The sequence below is a fragment of the Tribolium madens genome, unplaced genomic scaffold (assembly GCF_015345945.1).
Source record: "Tribolium madens isolate multiple individuals breed KSU strain unplaced genomic scaffold, Tmad_KSU_1.1 Scaffold_91;HRSCAF=231;Tcas5.2_LG7, whole genome shotgun sequence".
NCBI lineage: Eukaryota > Metazoa > Arthropoda > Insecta > Coleoptera > Tenebrionidae > Tribolium > Tribolium madens.
Window position 1 is genome coordinate 18,641,208 of NW_025401063.1, and position 15,377 is coordinate 18,656,584.

The 15,377-nt window shown below is 31.8% G+C and overlaps 1 protein-coding gene across 1 annotated transcript in view; it reads left to right on the forward strand.

The window, feature by feature from the left end:
- Positions 1–15,377, forward strand: part of LOC123010736 — a 76,797-nt gene that overhangs the window by 27,305 nt on the left and 34,115 nt on the right. The window contains exon 2 of the mRNA XM_044407827.1: positions 1,545–1,573. The gene's annotated coding sequence lies outside the window, so the exon portion shown is untranslated. The remainder of the gene's footprint in view (positions 1–1,544; positions 1,574–15,377) is intronic.

A 15,377-nucleotide genomic window follows, 5' to 3' on the forward strand; every position in this document is an offset into this window, starting at 1 on the left:
AACATTTTGTTAAACTTTAAAATTTTTGTTAATTTATTTAAAAAATAGGCAGTTTAGAAGCAAAAAATATTTGGGTATTTGTAAACAAGCTTTTTTTTTAAAAAAAAGAGGAAAATTATAATAAAACACTACTTAGCAAAAGTTTTCACTTACTAAAATCTAACTGTGTATCATTTCTACGAGTATATTTACTTCAGAAATTTAAACAATTATACAGGGTGCGCCAGAACTCGCGCCTCAGAGAAAAATCCCAGAAACATGGAAATAATGTTAAAAAAATTTTATCTATAAAAATTTTGAAATTATGAGGGTAAATTTTGCACTTTTATTTCTGTTAGAAAAATAATTTTCCAACTTTTTTTGCTACAGGCTATTAGAATTGGAAACAAGGAAGCTAGCTGTATCTTAAATTGTAACTCTGTTCAATGTTATTTGTGGCTTTTATTGGCAAAATTTTCGTACCGTTACTAAATAATTGTAAAAAAACATATACAGGATCATCAGTATCATTAAATAGACATAAAAAATGGCAAATATCAAAAATATAAATGTCAACATTTTTCACTCAGGGGCGTGAGTTCTGGCGCACCCTGCATTTGATCATAATTATATAAAATAACTTTACATAAGAAATTCTGCGTAAAACAGTAAAGCAGAATAAATTGTACCAAATTTCAGGTCGGTCAGTTTCCTTGATATCTCCAAAAAAACTGATTTTTTTTGCATTGTTGATTTCATCCTATAACGTTTCATTTCAAAACTGGCTATTGTCAATCGAAAACAAACTACTTCTCATTTTTATTTTTCTATGTGTGTCGAAAAAGCAATAAAGATGAAACGGTGCATGTGTGTCAGACGGCGCTCGTGTCAGATAATAGTCTTTAGACCATCCCTTCCTCGTGCTACTACTCACTGCTTGCTTTTTCCGGAGAAAAGAAAATGATTGATGACTGAGAAAAAGTAAAAATTAATATGTTGTTTAACTTGTTTGACCCTGAAGAAAGTTGTCCGTTTTTTCCGTATGTTGGACCCACCTAATTTTCGATTCATTACTTTTGTCTTGGACCGTCTGAATTAAGAATTGTTAGATTCATTCTAAATTAGAGCCATAAATTTGCCAGAATAAATGGTTCTTTTAATTGTTTACGGTGCAAAAGCTGGAATGTCGCTGATAAAATTGTAATTAATGCCACCGGAGGATTTTTCATTATTGTTCTGATATCCTAAGAAACGTTATTACTACATTCGAGTGCTAGTTAGAAATATTACGATTGCCAGGTTCCGCTACCTAAAACATTTTAATATAGCCACAAAATATTGTTTTTGCCAAATAAATATTTGCCCCTGCCATGTACAGTTCAATAATTTATTATTCACTGTAATCAAATCAATCGATAAACTCACACAAATGTTTTTAATTGCTTTTTCATTCTCGTAGCCACCCCAAAAACGAGTGATTTATCGCTTGATATAAATTACGCTTAGAGAAAATTTTAATACATTTGAATTTTGTTTCAGTTTAATACATTTTTATTCTATTACAGATCGCACCTGCCTTTGAAACACCAACAGGGTAAGTAGGTATATTTTATTAAATGTTGAAAAGCGGTGCCACTTTGTTTTTCAACGTCAAACTTTTTAATTGTAAAAGTTGTAAAAATGAAAATACAAAATTTTGCTTTTAAATGAGTTACATCTGGCGGTGTTAGATGAGCGTTCATAATTAGTAAAAACTTTTTGTTAATTAAAACTTCCAATCGTTTGTATGCAAAAATATGTTTACAAAATGCCTCCAACACAATTGAGATTAACCTTGCAGAGATTACGTGCTCGGGTTCTTGTTCTTCTCATTTTACTCGTAATCGACAACCGGTATCTGAAAAGTCAACATGAAAAAATGTGAGCTTTCTGAAAGTGGGTGTGATCTGCTTTCCTCTCCTGTCAACACGCATCACACTTTTTTGAGAGTAAAATGCACGAGTAAACCTATTTACTGTCAAGCTAAGCATTAAAAGAGCTTTTTATTTAACTCAAATCCCGACTACAAAATACAATTTCCATAATAATGGTAAAATCATTGCACACCAAGTACAGAAAAACATGAATTTAAATTAAATTGAACAAAGTGGGGTTATTATGTATCCATCGAGTGGGCGAAAGGCTTTAGAAATGGGTTAATAATAATAATAATAATAAACGGAAGCTGTAGTCTGGTGGATTATAAGGGTAAATAATAACTTTTCGGCGAGATGTCTCTTGGGATTTTGGCACTGATAACTCCGTCGATCAATCTGTGAGCATAATTGGTACAGGGGGTGAAATTTCCCGCTTTTTTGCAATATCTGTGATACTTTATTTCATCTTAATGTTATTATGATTCATCTGGAGGATTATAGTCACCGAGGGAACCGTTTTTACAGAGCCGTGTCAAGTATTATGTCAATTATCCATATTTACGGGTTTGAGGATTTATGAAAGTGTGGCGCCAAGAGACGAACAAAATCAACAATGATGCTCTTTTGGGGGCTGAAGCTCAATTTATTATTTTTATATCCTGAAACATGTCAAAAGGCTTTTTCTGTACATTTACTCCAGTTGAAAACAAGCAAAGAATAATTTAAAAGTTTAGTTTTAAACAAGTATTAGAGGTAAAAGTTTATTTTGTCTCTTGCGAGAGATGTATTTAGATATAAAGCTTCTTAGGTATTAAACTTATTTTGCAACAAGCTCATTAGTGCTCGTAAACCAATACTGGAGTGATGCGAAGATTGCTGAGAGTCTTGTTACTTACTTATCGACTGAAATTCGATCAGAGACGCAGAACTTATTGTTATTTAGTGTCTACACAAAGCCAAATTATTTACTGGACATTTTAAGTGATTTTAGTCACGCCAAGCAAAATTTATATCTTTAAATTTGAGCGCGACTGTTTTAGATATTATTTAAAAAAATGTATGGTAGAATTTTTCAAAAAAAATTGATTGCAAACCGGACCTTAATATTTTTAGATAAAACAAAAGTAGAAAAGTGATTTCAATTTCCACAACACAATGAGGCACAAACAACAAGGTGAAAGAGTTAGATGATTCTCCTTGCATACAGTAAGTCCCCAGATTGGGTTTACAAGACGAAAAATTTTTTATCTTTGATTTTACGCCAAAACTGCAAAGGAAAAACATTTTTTGCTTCACCTGAAATGATCAAATCTGTATTTAAAACTTCATTATTCTGATTCAGTAAAAAGAAAAGTTAAATTTTCTCTGTTTTTTAAGTTCTATCACATTGGCGGTTTTATTTATTTGACAACTATACTATGTCACTTTGACAATTAATTTATTAATTAAATAATGATAATTCTTGTTAAAAATAATTTGGCATGATGAGGTTTTAATCGTCCGTGGTAGTTAATGAATAAAGAGGTTAGGTTAGAATTGCAGAAATCCGGACTTTTGTTAACAATTTTATTTCAAGTCGACGTTTCGAGTATGAATTTACTCTTAATCATGACTCAAAAAAGTTATTTTTATTAAAATTGTAATTATTAGGCATGGAAAAATTCAATTTTTCACATATCCATGCCTAATAATTTAAATTTTAATAAAAATAACTTTTTCATGATCGTTCCCTTAGATAGAGTCCGTTTTTCTAAGAGGTACATATATGGGCGGGATCGAAAATCTGCGCGAACTTTTAGAGAAGGGAGCTTAAATCGCTTGCCAGTGGCGTAACATACGTGGTGGAGATAAAAAAGTGGTAAGTACAGCCAAAATTTTAATATTGTAAATCAAAATCTGCAGTGCGATAATAGTAGATTATGTTATTAGGAGTAAAAGTGATTGTTTATGTGGAGAAGCTGAACGTTCATTTTGCCGAACGGAGTGAGGCAAATGGATTCAGCTGAGCCACATAAACTCACTTTTGCTCCAAATAACATATACTATTTTATCTGCAAACGATTCAGATGGAACGAAAAGAGCAACACACCAATAAAAAAGTAAATCACCTCAATAATCAGGACGCTTTGCAATAAAATCATAACAAACGTCACGCGTCAGTTTCGGAATTTGTGTTGAGATTTCGAAAGTGTTGATTGATTTAATTGGTGCATAACTGGTGTAGTTTATAGTGCAAAATGTCGAATGCTGATAATCTACCTTGTACCTCTCCAGAAAATGCTGAAAAAGCGAAAGAGACAAGAAAGAGACAACAGTGATAAATGTCAAAGTAAGTGTCAAGTAAAAGTAAAAACGCCTAGGCGTAAAAACAGTGTTTTTACTCCATGTCTGAAAAGTAAAACTTTTACCTGTGTCATTTAGTCATAAAAGTGGTCACTTTTGTGACGTTTGCAGATAAAATGGGTTTAACTGAAACTCAAAAACAGACTACAGCACGAAATTTAGGAGACGGAATTTCGATACGGAATATTGCTGCTGAGGGTGATGTTCAGCAGATTAAAATTTGAGCGATTTTAACATCTGAGTCCGTCCTATCAAGCCTATCCATACATAACCTTTTTTAAAAAAGTGATGTTTACACAACTCAAATTTATAATTTTCGGATCTGTTGTTCGTCATCTGTGTATGATTTCTTTTAGCCAACCATGGTACATTTTGCATCAAATTCTTTACGTACCAAATGAAAGCTAGAAATATTAAAAAAAAAAAATTGTACTTACCAAAAATACACAATTAATAAAAGATAAAAAAAAAACAATTTGATTTATGTTTGCTAATGGCCGTTTTTTCGTTTGGTATGGGTAAGTGTAAAGAAAATTAAAGTACGCTACTGATGACATGCAACCCCTACGTAAAGCATGCGCGTTACAAATTTGGTCTTAAATGTGTTACTGGGCCATTACATAAGGACTCTACATAAGGTGAAAAGTGTTATATAACTAAATATATAAATTTTTCAATTTATATAATACTTGATTTGACATCTGTCAAAATTAACCTCAAAACTTTTAATAAATTCATGTTTTTTATGAAATTTCGCTGACGATCATGAAAACTGTTGTTCGATACACGTGCGCTGTCTTATTTTTCAGGTCGTCGACCTCCACTGCAACACTCAGCTTTGCTTCGTGCCGCAAAATTCGGTCTCAGACCTGAAAAATAATTTGACAGCGCACTTGTAGGGAAAATAACTATTTTGAGTCATGATTACATGATTAAATTAAATTAAATTCATACTCGGAACGTCGACTTGAAATAAAATTGTTAATAAAAGTCGGGATTTCTTCAATTCTAACCTAAACTCTTTATTCGTAAAAATGACTTTGTTTCTTATCCTAAAGCTGTTTCTTTGAGTTGCCATTTATTAAAATTATGTTTCTCACAAATATTTTTGTTATTTAACTTGCGTAAACTCATTTGTCAAAATGACATCATTGTCAAAATAATAAAACCGCCAATGTGATAAGACTTAAAAAGCAGAGAGAAAGTCCAGAATCAAAAGAAAAATTAACTTTTCTTTCTACTGAGTTAGAATAATAATGTTTTAATTACAGATTTGCTGGTTTCAGATAAAGCAAAAAAATGTTTTTCCTTTGCACTTTTGGCGTAAAATCAAAGATAAAAATTTTTTTCCTCTTGTAAACTCAATCTGGGGACATACTGTATAACAGTAAAAAGTATATTTTCAATTTAAAAAGATTGAGAAAAATTACTGAAGAGTGTACCTATGCTACTTTTGCAACAAATATCTACTAGTAATAATGGCTAGTTTGTTTGTTGAAGTAATTGCCTTAATTAATTAGTGTAATTAGATTGAAATTTTATGAAATGGCTTTTCTCTGACTGTTTATAAGATGACCAGTGCGCAAACAACAATCCTCGATCCTCTTTTTCAACCAATCATACTTTTTGCTTTCTTATTAAAAAGCAGGCACGCTTTGGACTATCCAATTTTACTGATGGTCGGATTATTTCCGTTTCTCGTCTGATGCAGACTTTTGATCCACTTCTCTTCATACTCCATTAGGTTGAATTGTATTTATTCATAACAACGTAACACAAGACCTGGCAAAGGTAGGCGTATTCGATTTCAAAAACCGGAAATTAGAAGGGACCGGTCCGTTCACAATCAATTTGTAACATTTATGCATGGGAGAGTCAGTCTTTGACACATCCACCCTTCTCGTAGGAAATGCAAGGCGCGTTTACAGGAACGAAGAGGGTGGTGAGCGAAACGTAATTCGTTACGTTAGGTGATTTTTATGCAAGAGTTGCGATTTTAAAGTAGGTGTAATTAAACTTCAAAGAGAGATACGGGATTTGGTTATGAAAAATGTGATGATTTAGTAGAAAAAGTGTCGTAAGTGTAAAATAAGTTGGATTTTTGTTGAGAAACTTTTCTTGATTTAAAACAATTTTAATGCGATACTTAAGAACTTTCAAATATTGAATCTAGCCTCAAGCCGAACTTTTTATTACATTGTTATAATGCTATATTCGTAATAAAAATGACGTTTTAGTAATAATACGGCCAACAGGAATTTAGCATACCATCACCATATTCATTTGAAGTAACCACATTGTTTCGAAAAAAAAGAAAAAATTCATTTCAATGACTTAAATAAGTCCGTGCTTTTAAATAAGTACGTTTGGGAGCGTATAATTACAAAAAAACTAATACTTTTTTTTTCTTGCTGTACAGAGTATTTCACAACTTATACGAAAAATTTTAACACACACTCTTAAAGTCAGAAAAAACTTCATATAAAATGGTATGTTTTTACAATTTTACAGATATGTATTATGTTGTAAAATTATCACTGTATAATCCCAAACGACAAATATTGAAGCAACTGAATAAAAAATCAACAGTTTGTGTTTGTTAAATACTAATTGTCAGTTGTAATAAACGGCGCTTCCTAATCTTAAATTCATATTACTTATACATTTATGATCTTTGTAGATAAGGGTTGGCTATGGAAATTTGACAGCTTTGTCTGTGGAAACTCAATTAGGTTACCCTATGCCACAGAAATAAATATTAAACCCTGTTGTCAGTTTGATATCAATACAAAGTGCTTTTTCGAGCAAATAATTTTCATGTTGCAAAGGGATAAACTATTGTATTTTACGACAAAAATCATGGTCAAGTATCACGGGTGCTTATTTAAATTTAACGTCATAGTTAGCAGTGATATGAGTGTGTTGTAACCGGAGCACAATTTTTAATACTCCCGGCGAGGTGTCAGATGTCAGATTAGTAACTTTCTATACGATGGTTCGTTTGCTTGATTTTGATTTTTTTATCTGAATTTAGCCCTAAGTTCAATTAAAAAAAGAACAGGTCAATGCTGCCATTCAGTGATAGTCTATAGTGTGTCTACAATTTGAAAGCAACGAAATAATAATAGTATATTATAGGTACATAGTAAATTTATAGCCAGACAAACCCTGAAGTTCGAAAGCTATAAAGTACCAAAAGAATAATAGCAATTCTCTCCAATCGTGTATATACTATTTTTTGCACGACTTGCATTGAAAACCCAAAAAATAGGCTGTAAATTTTTAACAGAATTTAAAAATTACCATAAAGCTAGCATTCTATAAAATTATACCATGGAAACAATAAAATTATTTGTTGACGATGAGCTAATCAATGACATAATAACAGGAGCAAATATTTGCTCCCGTCGTTATGCACATGTCTCTCCCTTGGGAGAGAATTTTCACTTCTGTCACTGTTTTGACATGAGAATAGTTATTTATTCACAATCACTAATGTAATATGCCGATTACTAACCTTTTTAAGGTTGGGAAACATGTCATTATTTCTCATGAAGAGTAATAAATGTTAGTCCTCTTGGGTGGTAATATACAGGATTGCCAACGTTAAAATTACGAAAATCCCTGAAATTTTTTCTTTTAAATTGTCAAGTTACGCATAATATTTCGCTAAATTAGTACACAATTGCTTTTGTAGCAGTTTCTCTTAATTCTGGGGGAGTACATTGTTCCATTTGTACGACTTTAAATCAGATTTACACATTATTTCAATATTTTCTTTGTCATTTCTGAAATGTCAAAAATCAAACGTCATTTGGATGGCCTTCCACGTTTGGACCTCAACTTTGTTAGAATTTTATTTTTCTCAAATTTTTGACTGAAAATAATGTGATTGTGAATAAAACAGCATACAAACCTCGGTGGTATACATAAGCACTCGGGGTAATGCCATATTTACCACCTCGCTTGTAATGTACTATTTTATAATAACTGCGCAAACATGGTGATTCCGAAACGAAAGCAGGATGGTCTCTGCTTGAGGTTCTAAATCACCTTCTTGCACATGTTATAAACAACGTTTTTCCTACAATCGTCTAGAATCGTTTAGTTTTGTCAAGATTTGAAATTGCTAATTTATCATGAAAATCAAGTTGCAAGAGTTGCTATCCATGAAACCTGTAAACAAACACTACTTTTGGTGAAAAATTGTGCATTTGTGAATTACTGTGCCGAGAAAAATGATAGAAAATACCCAATCAGATGACGAAAACTGGATTTCCGAGGACATTCAAACAGCCGCAGAAGGGGCAACACTCAACTTACTGCCTGAAAAATCACGAATAAAATACTATTCACATTCCCGTACTAGTGCGGGAATTGATCAGCACGCGATTTGAGTGCGGGAATGCTTAATTCTTTAACGATTGTACAAAAAAGTTGTTTATTCACAATCACTATTTAATATGCCGATTACTAAGCTTTTAAAGGTTGAAAAACACGTCATTATATCTCATGAGGAGTAATAATATTACTTTTCTTGGTCGGTAATATGCTGGAGAGCCAACGTTAGAATTACAACAACAGCGGGAATTTTTTCTTTCAAAATGTAAAGGTACGCATAATATTTTGCTAAATTAGTATTCAATTGCTTCTGTAACAGTTTTTCTTACTTCTGGGGAAGCGCACTATTACTTTATTTTAACAATTCTAATATCAGATTCACACATTATTTCAATATTTTTTTTGACATTTCTGAAATGTCAAAAATCAAACGCAATTTAGATGGCCTACCACGTTTGAACCTTAACTTTGTTAGAATTTTATTTTATTCCAATTTTTGACTAAAAATATGTATTGTGACTGTGAATGAAATAGCATACAAACATCAGTAGTAATGGCATTACTCTTTGTGCTTTATACATAATCACTCGGGGTAATGCCATATTTACCACCTCGTTTGTAATGTACTATTTCTCCTCCCCGTCGTACAAAAATTACTTTATTTATTTGAAGATAATGACGAGACAAATAGTGCAAAGAACTAAGTTGTAGAAAATTAAATTTTCTTCAAAAAAGTCCGACACCATATCTCTCTATCTTCAATGGTTTAGGTTTAAATTGTTTCTTAGGCACGCCACAAACGAAATGTTTCCGTCACTAAAGCATCTTTCACTGTAAGTAAAGCTGAAACCGATGAAGATAGAGTTATGATGTCGCAGACTTTTTTAAAGTAACAAATGTGTCCTTTACACGGTTTTTCTATCTGTATAGCCGTATTTCTATTTTTCTGTTTGCAGAAATTTTTTTACTATAACTTCATTTCTTCCTGTGAAGAATTTAATGCTTTATCTGCCTGTAATCCTATTTGCTTTATTATTATTTTCATTTAAATAAAGCAATTGCTTTTTTAAACTAAACATAGGCTATGTTCAAATCAAAAAAAACTTCCCTATACATACATTCAATATAAAAAGTTATGTATGTACCTTAAGAGCATACAGGGTGTTCGGTCCAAGTCGCCCCGGCTGATAACACCTAAACTTACTTCTTTTTTTCAAAAAGTAAATATTTAGGTAATAATACTCATTCTTGGCTTTCTTAATAAACGTATTAATTTTTTTTAGCACATCCGGTGTTGCCGGAAATGCTATCAAATTTAGTTTTTCAAATGGAATTCCTATCTTTTTTTGCAATCAAAAAACATCTTAAATCTTAGAATTTTATAAGGAAATTGGTCGCGTAGCCTGATTTTTAATTTTAAAGGAAAGGTGTGAATAAAAAAATGCTTGGATACAGTTTAATTGTTGGTTTTACAAGTCTAATTTGTTAGTTGATGAGCGAGTTTTCTTATGGAAACTCTTGGATTTTCTTCGACTGATAACAGAACATTCAGATTTTTATTTTCTTGTTCTTCAAAAAGAACCACACGTTTTTTTATTTTTAAAAAGCGAACGTATTCGTCTCAGCTGTTTTTCAATTCGACTAAATTTCCAACGATTTGGGTGAACTCTATTTGAGTATTTTTCTCTATACTGTCTTTCAGCTTCCGCTCTATTTTTATTGCACCTAAAAACACTTCAAGCTGATCTACCAATTCGTCGCAATTAATATCATCCATTATTAAAGATCTCAATAAGATTTATTGACAAATTAGGCTTTATCAAACTAACAATTAAACCTTGAATACCTTGACAAGTAAAATCCGCCTACGTTGTAAAATTTGCAATAGAATTCAAAAATTTAAATTGTTTTCTGAGTGCATTATGTAAAGTAAAATGTAATAAATAGTGGTTTACCGTATTTTTCATGCCAATTATTATTATTTTAAGCAAAAAAAACATGGTTGTTCCATTTGAAAAACTAAATTTGGTGCCAAAAAAATTTGATGCATTTACTAAGAAAACGAGGAATGAATAGTATTATTTGAAAATTTAGTTTTTGAAAAAAAAAGTCAGTTTAGGTGTTATCGGCCGGGGCACCTTGGACCGAACACCCTGTAAATTAAATTTAAATTACGTTATTTAACCACAGTATAATAAACTTTGTCAATTTAGATTACTTCAGTGCACTCTTTCCATTCCTTTTTATATTGGAAAACGTAATGAAATGCAGCCGATGAAGCATCGCACTGTCATTTCCACCCTTACCGGCGATGTGGCCAAATTAATGTAATATGGCGTCGAAGAAGGAGCTAGACAATAATTCAATAAATTATTGTCATCGCTGACCCAAATATAAAAATTTTCTGAACGCGCAGCACTCAAGGGAGAACTCGATCACAAAAACAGCAAAGTAGCAGCGAAAAGGCATGCTGTGGCAGGGAACAATAAATCATAAATTCAAGAATAAAACAAACAAAAGTCTCACACTTGAATATGTATGTCCTCGTGCTAAAGAAGGATCATTGAACAGTCAGATTTTTTTCAAATTTTCAAGCCCATGTTTATACAGGACTCATTAGAATTTCAAACGACATTTCCATTTTAAATTGCAGATTTATAAAAAAATCTGTCGAAACCCATCCTAGCAGTAAGTTTCAATTTTCGTTTTTGGAGTTAATTAATTACGCCGTTTGTCAACTTCGAATTGAATTCTAGCCTAAGGGGAGGCTCCGCACCAACAACTAGAAGCGATGTATGCTAATTAAAATTTAAATTACCTTCACGCTATGAAACTGAAACGATACATTTTGATATAAACACTTGTCTCGGCTGCTGAAGAGATCATGCAAAGTGTTATGGAGGTGTTGAAAAGTGAGTCTCAAGAAAGGAGAGCCTTTAAATCATACAATAAAGAGCTTTGAAGAGACATTTAAGTTTTCTCTTGTCGTTTGAAATTCTCATGAAAACTTTGAAATAACTGACGTTGTTTTTTACTGCAGATGACGCTTCTGACGCCACCTGATACGTCTACTTTTAAAAAATAATTTTTTAAATCGGCTTTCGAGAGGAGGATCAGACTCAAGTTTACATGTATTTTGCGTGATCACTACTGTCAGTCTTCATCATTTCGGTCCTTTGTTCTCGACTGGCCACGGCACTGATTTGATGCTCTTGAAACATTCGATTGCCATAAATCAAGAATTTTGACATGTGGTATAGTGAGTTATGAACTCCCACGAGATACGATTTACATATTCCAAACCGATAAAATGTTTTATTGCCGATCCGGTATTACCACATTGCGTCAGTGTTGTGATACAATTGTATGAAAAAGTTTTTTAATAGTATATTAAAAAACAAGTGTTACAAACACTCTCATAGTGATACGAGAATTAAATATTTCAAATAATAAAAGGAATTTTTAAAAACTTAATTATATTATGACGGGCAAAGATTTTGGTTATGATGATGTTACAAGGGTTTTTATATTGAAAATGAGTTTGAATTGTGATAAAGATAATGATATGGAATGTACCAGAAGCAATCTGTTTATTATTTATTTTATATATTTGGGGTGAATGATACTCTAATATAACTCGAGTAGTTAGTGACACGAGCGACGCAGTGACGAGGGTTACAAATGCACGAACCACAATGAGAGGTTGTAACACACGTTTTTTATACTATTTTTTCTATTGAGCGCTTTTTAAATTAAACTTATTATTATATTTGGCAGTTAAAATTTTTGATATTTGACGTATACGGTACCAGTGGCGTATTAACCCAATTTGGCGCCCAAAGCCCTAAGAAAATATACATAATATACATATATACATAATTTAAAAATAGATAAAAATGGGGATGATTTAAAAAACAATGACTGTTGATTCAAAAAGGTTTCTTCCTGGCTTTATTGTCAGCAAATACGTTAATAATTTTATCAAAACTGAGAGCATTAAGGATTTCATTTTCGATGCACGTTATTGCTAGCACGTTTAAATAGATAATTTAATGTAGATTTTTTTGATTTTTAGCTTTTTGCTCTAAGTTGTACAGTTTCGTAAAAAAACGCATTTAAAATTTCAGAAATTTGACAATTTTTACTTTTTGAACGACGATTAAGGGCAAACTATTAGACCTAGAACAAAAAGCTCACAAATTTTTACTCTTTTTTTATTTTGTAAATTGCAGGCAGCAAAACTTGAACTTACGTTCCGGGGAATCGATTGGTGTCAAGAGAACTACAAAGTTCGTAATAGTTTTGAAGTTATAGTCGAATTTATATTTTTGAAATTTTTAACTTTATCAGAAATTTTCTCGATAACTATTTATCGTAGAACATTGATCTTTTTTGTCTATGATAAAAAATTAAATTTTCTTTCCAACTGTACCAAACATAAAGGGTTATCACCAATAAGTCCGGAATTATTAGCATACCAAAAATCGACCAAAATCTCGAGAAATATTTAAAAAAAAATTAATCTTAAAATTCTTGCATATAACGTTTTTTACATTTCTAAAGGTCTTAAAGACTCAAAAAAGTGCATATAACATTATTAAGGCAGATTTAAAAAAGTACGAATTTTTTGAGTTTTTGAAGGTGAGCGGTAGTAAAATCGTAAAAATAGTCAATTTACTAAAAATCGTAAAAACGGTTGAAATATGGTTTTCTAGACGTAAAATTATGCCCTGAACACGGTGCAACAACAAGTTAAAATACTCTACGAAGCATCGTTTTTGAGATATTGAGAAATAAAGTTAAGAGTAAAGCTAGAAGCATAAGTACTAGGTATATCCGATCTTTCACCTGTAAAATTAGTGACCGCTTTAGAAGAACATTCTCACCTAAATTACAAGATTAAGGAACAAGTCGTCAAGATTTTCCAGCTTCAATTTTTTTAGTAAGTCCATTAGACGAAAGACCTAGATGACCTTCATTTGAAGCAGTTTGCCTTCCAAGTTATGATGAAGACGTTCTTTGTAAGTTTCAAGCAACTTTGAGCATTTTTCTTTGATTTCCTCCGTAGTGATAACTGGAAAAGAGCTCAAAAATTCAAATTCTTCATTAATCTCTAAATACGACTCTCGCCTCTTGGAAAGATCCGCTTTCAGGTTGTCGATCTGTGGAAAGAAATACCTGGATGCGAAATTCATCTTTCCGTTGGATTCAACGTTTTGGTCTCCTCCTGTGTCATCAAATTGCTTCAATCTCTTCTTTCTTCTTCAACTGACATACTCGTAACTTGCATTATTACACAATTTAATTGCTTGCAGGGTCAATATTTACACATTGAAGTTTTTGGTTCACTAGGTCATTGAACCTCTCTGGTACCCTCTAGTATTATCTTCCAAAAACAAGTCATAATAGCTTTCTAAGTCAAAATTCGAGAAACCTTTGTAATTTTGTGAGAATGTTAGCAAACATTGTTCCAAGAAAAAATAATGACCGTGAATTTATTTTGCTCCGACAAACACGATTTTATTATTTCTTTAAAGAAAAAAAGTTCTTTCTCAAAAGGACTACACTTTATATGTGAATTTAAGGACCACTCAAATTGGATAATTTTTGCCTCAATCGACGCGTCTCAAAAAGCTCAACAAATCATATCATTGCGCCAAACGTGTAACTTAATAAGGAACGCCAAAAATCGCGATTCAATTAATTTTGAATTATTCCGATATTTACAAGCTCTTTGTACAGACCAAAAAACCGCCACAATTGCTTTTCTTATGGGACATATCTTGACTTTGAATGCAATTTCCGGCACTCCTAATTAAGTTACACGTTTGGCCCAATGATAAGATTTGTTCAGGTTTTTAAAACGCATCGATTGAAATAAAAATTATGTAATTTAAGTGGTCCTTAAATTCCCATATAAGTCTTTATGCCTAGTCTTTTTGCACTTCTTGAAATCTCTGCGCCGGTAGTTCGGGCTTCTTAGGCTTCTGCTATAATACGTACCTAAATTCCTGGAAAATCGCTTAAATTGCATTAGTTTCAGTAAAATACGTTGATCTGCAACAATTTCTCATTTAAAAACGACAGTCTATGGCCAAAGTATTGCTTAAAATGTCGCCAAGAAACAGTGTCACAAAATTGGATTTTATGTAACTGTTTTCAGTTTCACAAAATGCTCATTATGACACCGAAATAGAAAATTAGTATAAGTATTAAAGAACGTGTTTCGCAAAGCAAGTTTTGTGGAACGAGTTCAGGTTTATGAAACGAGCAGCAAAGCGCGATTTTTATAAATAACGAGTTTTCACAAATGACTTATAAACAAGTTTTTTATCCTATTTTTTCTATTTTGCGCACTTTTTTAACATGAAAGTCATTTTTTTAAGATTTAAGAACTTTTGCTCTAAAAATGTAGTGGTTGGTAATAAATGTCATACAATTTGAAAAATTCGATTTGCAAGTGTCAAGTCTCGAGTATCTTTCAAAATTTTGTTGAATTAACAATGAATACTGCAAATATTTCATGCACACCACCTGCAATAAGAAAAATCGCTGAAAATCACCATTACCAACATATAAGAAGTAAATCGTACTATAGTCTATTTTAGCACCCGAATGGGTGTTAAAATGGCTTATTAAAGCATCCGTTTTGGTATCGAAATAAGTTCTTTCAGACAGAAAATAAAAAAATATATATTCACCTTTAAAATATCAACCTTAAAAAGAGTATTTGGTATAAACTAAAACTATAGAATTAAATGCTAATTTAATTTTCATTTTGTTACTTTTTACAAAAAA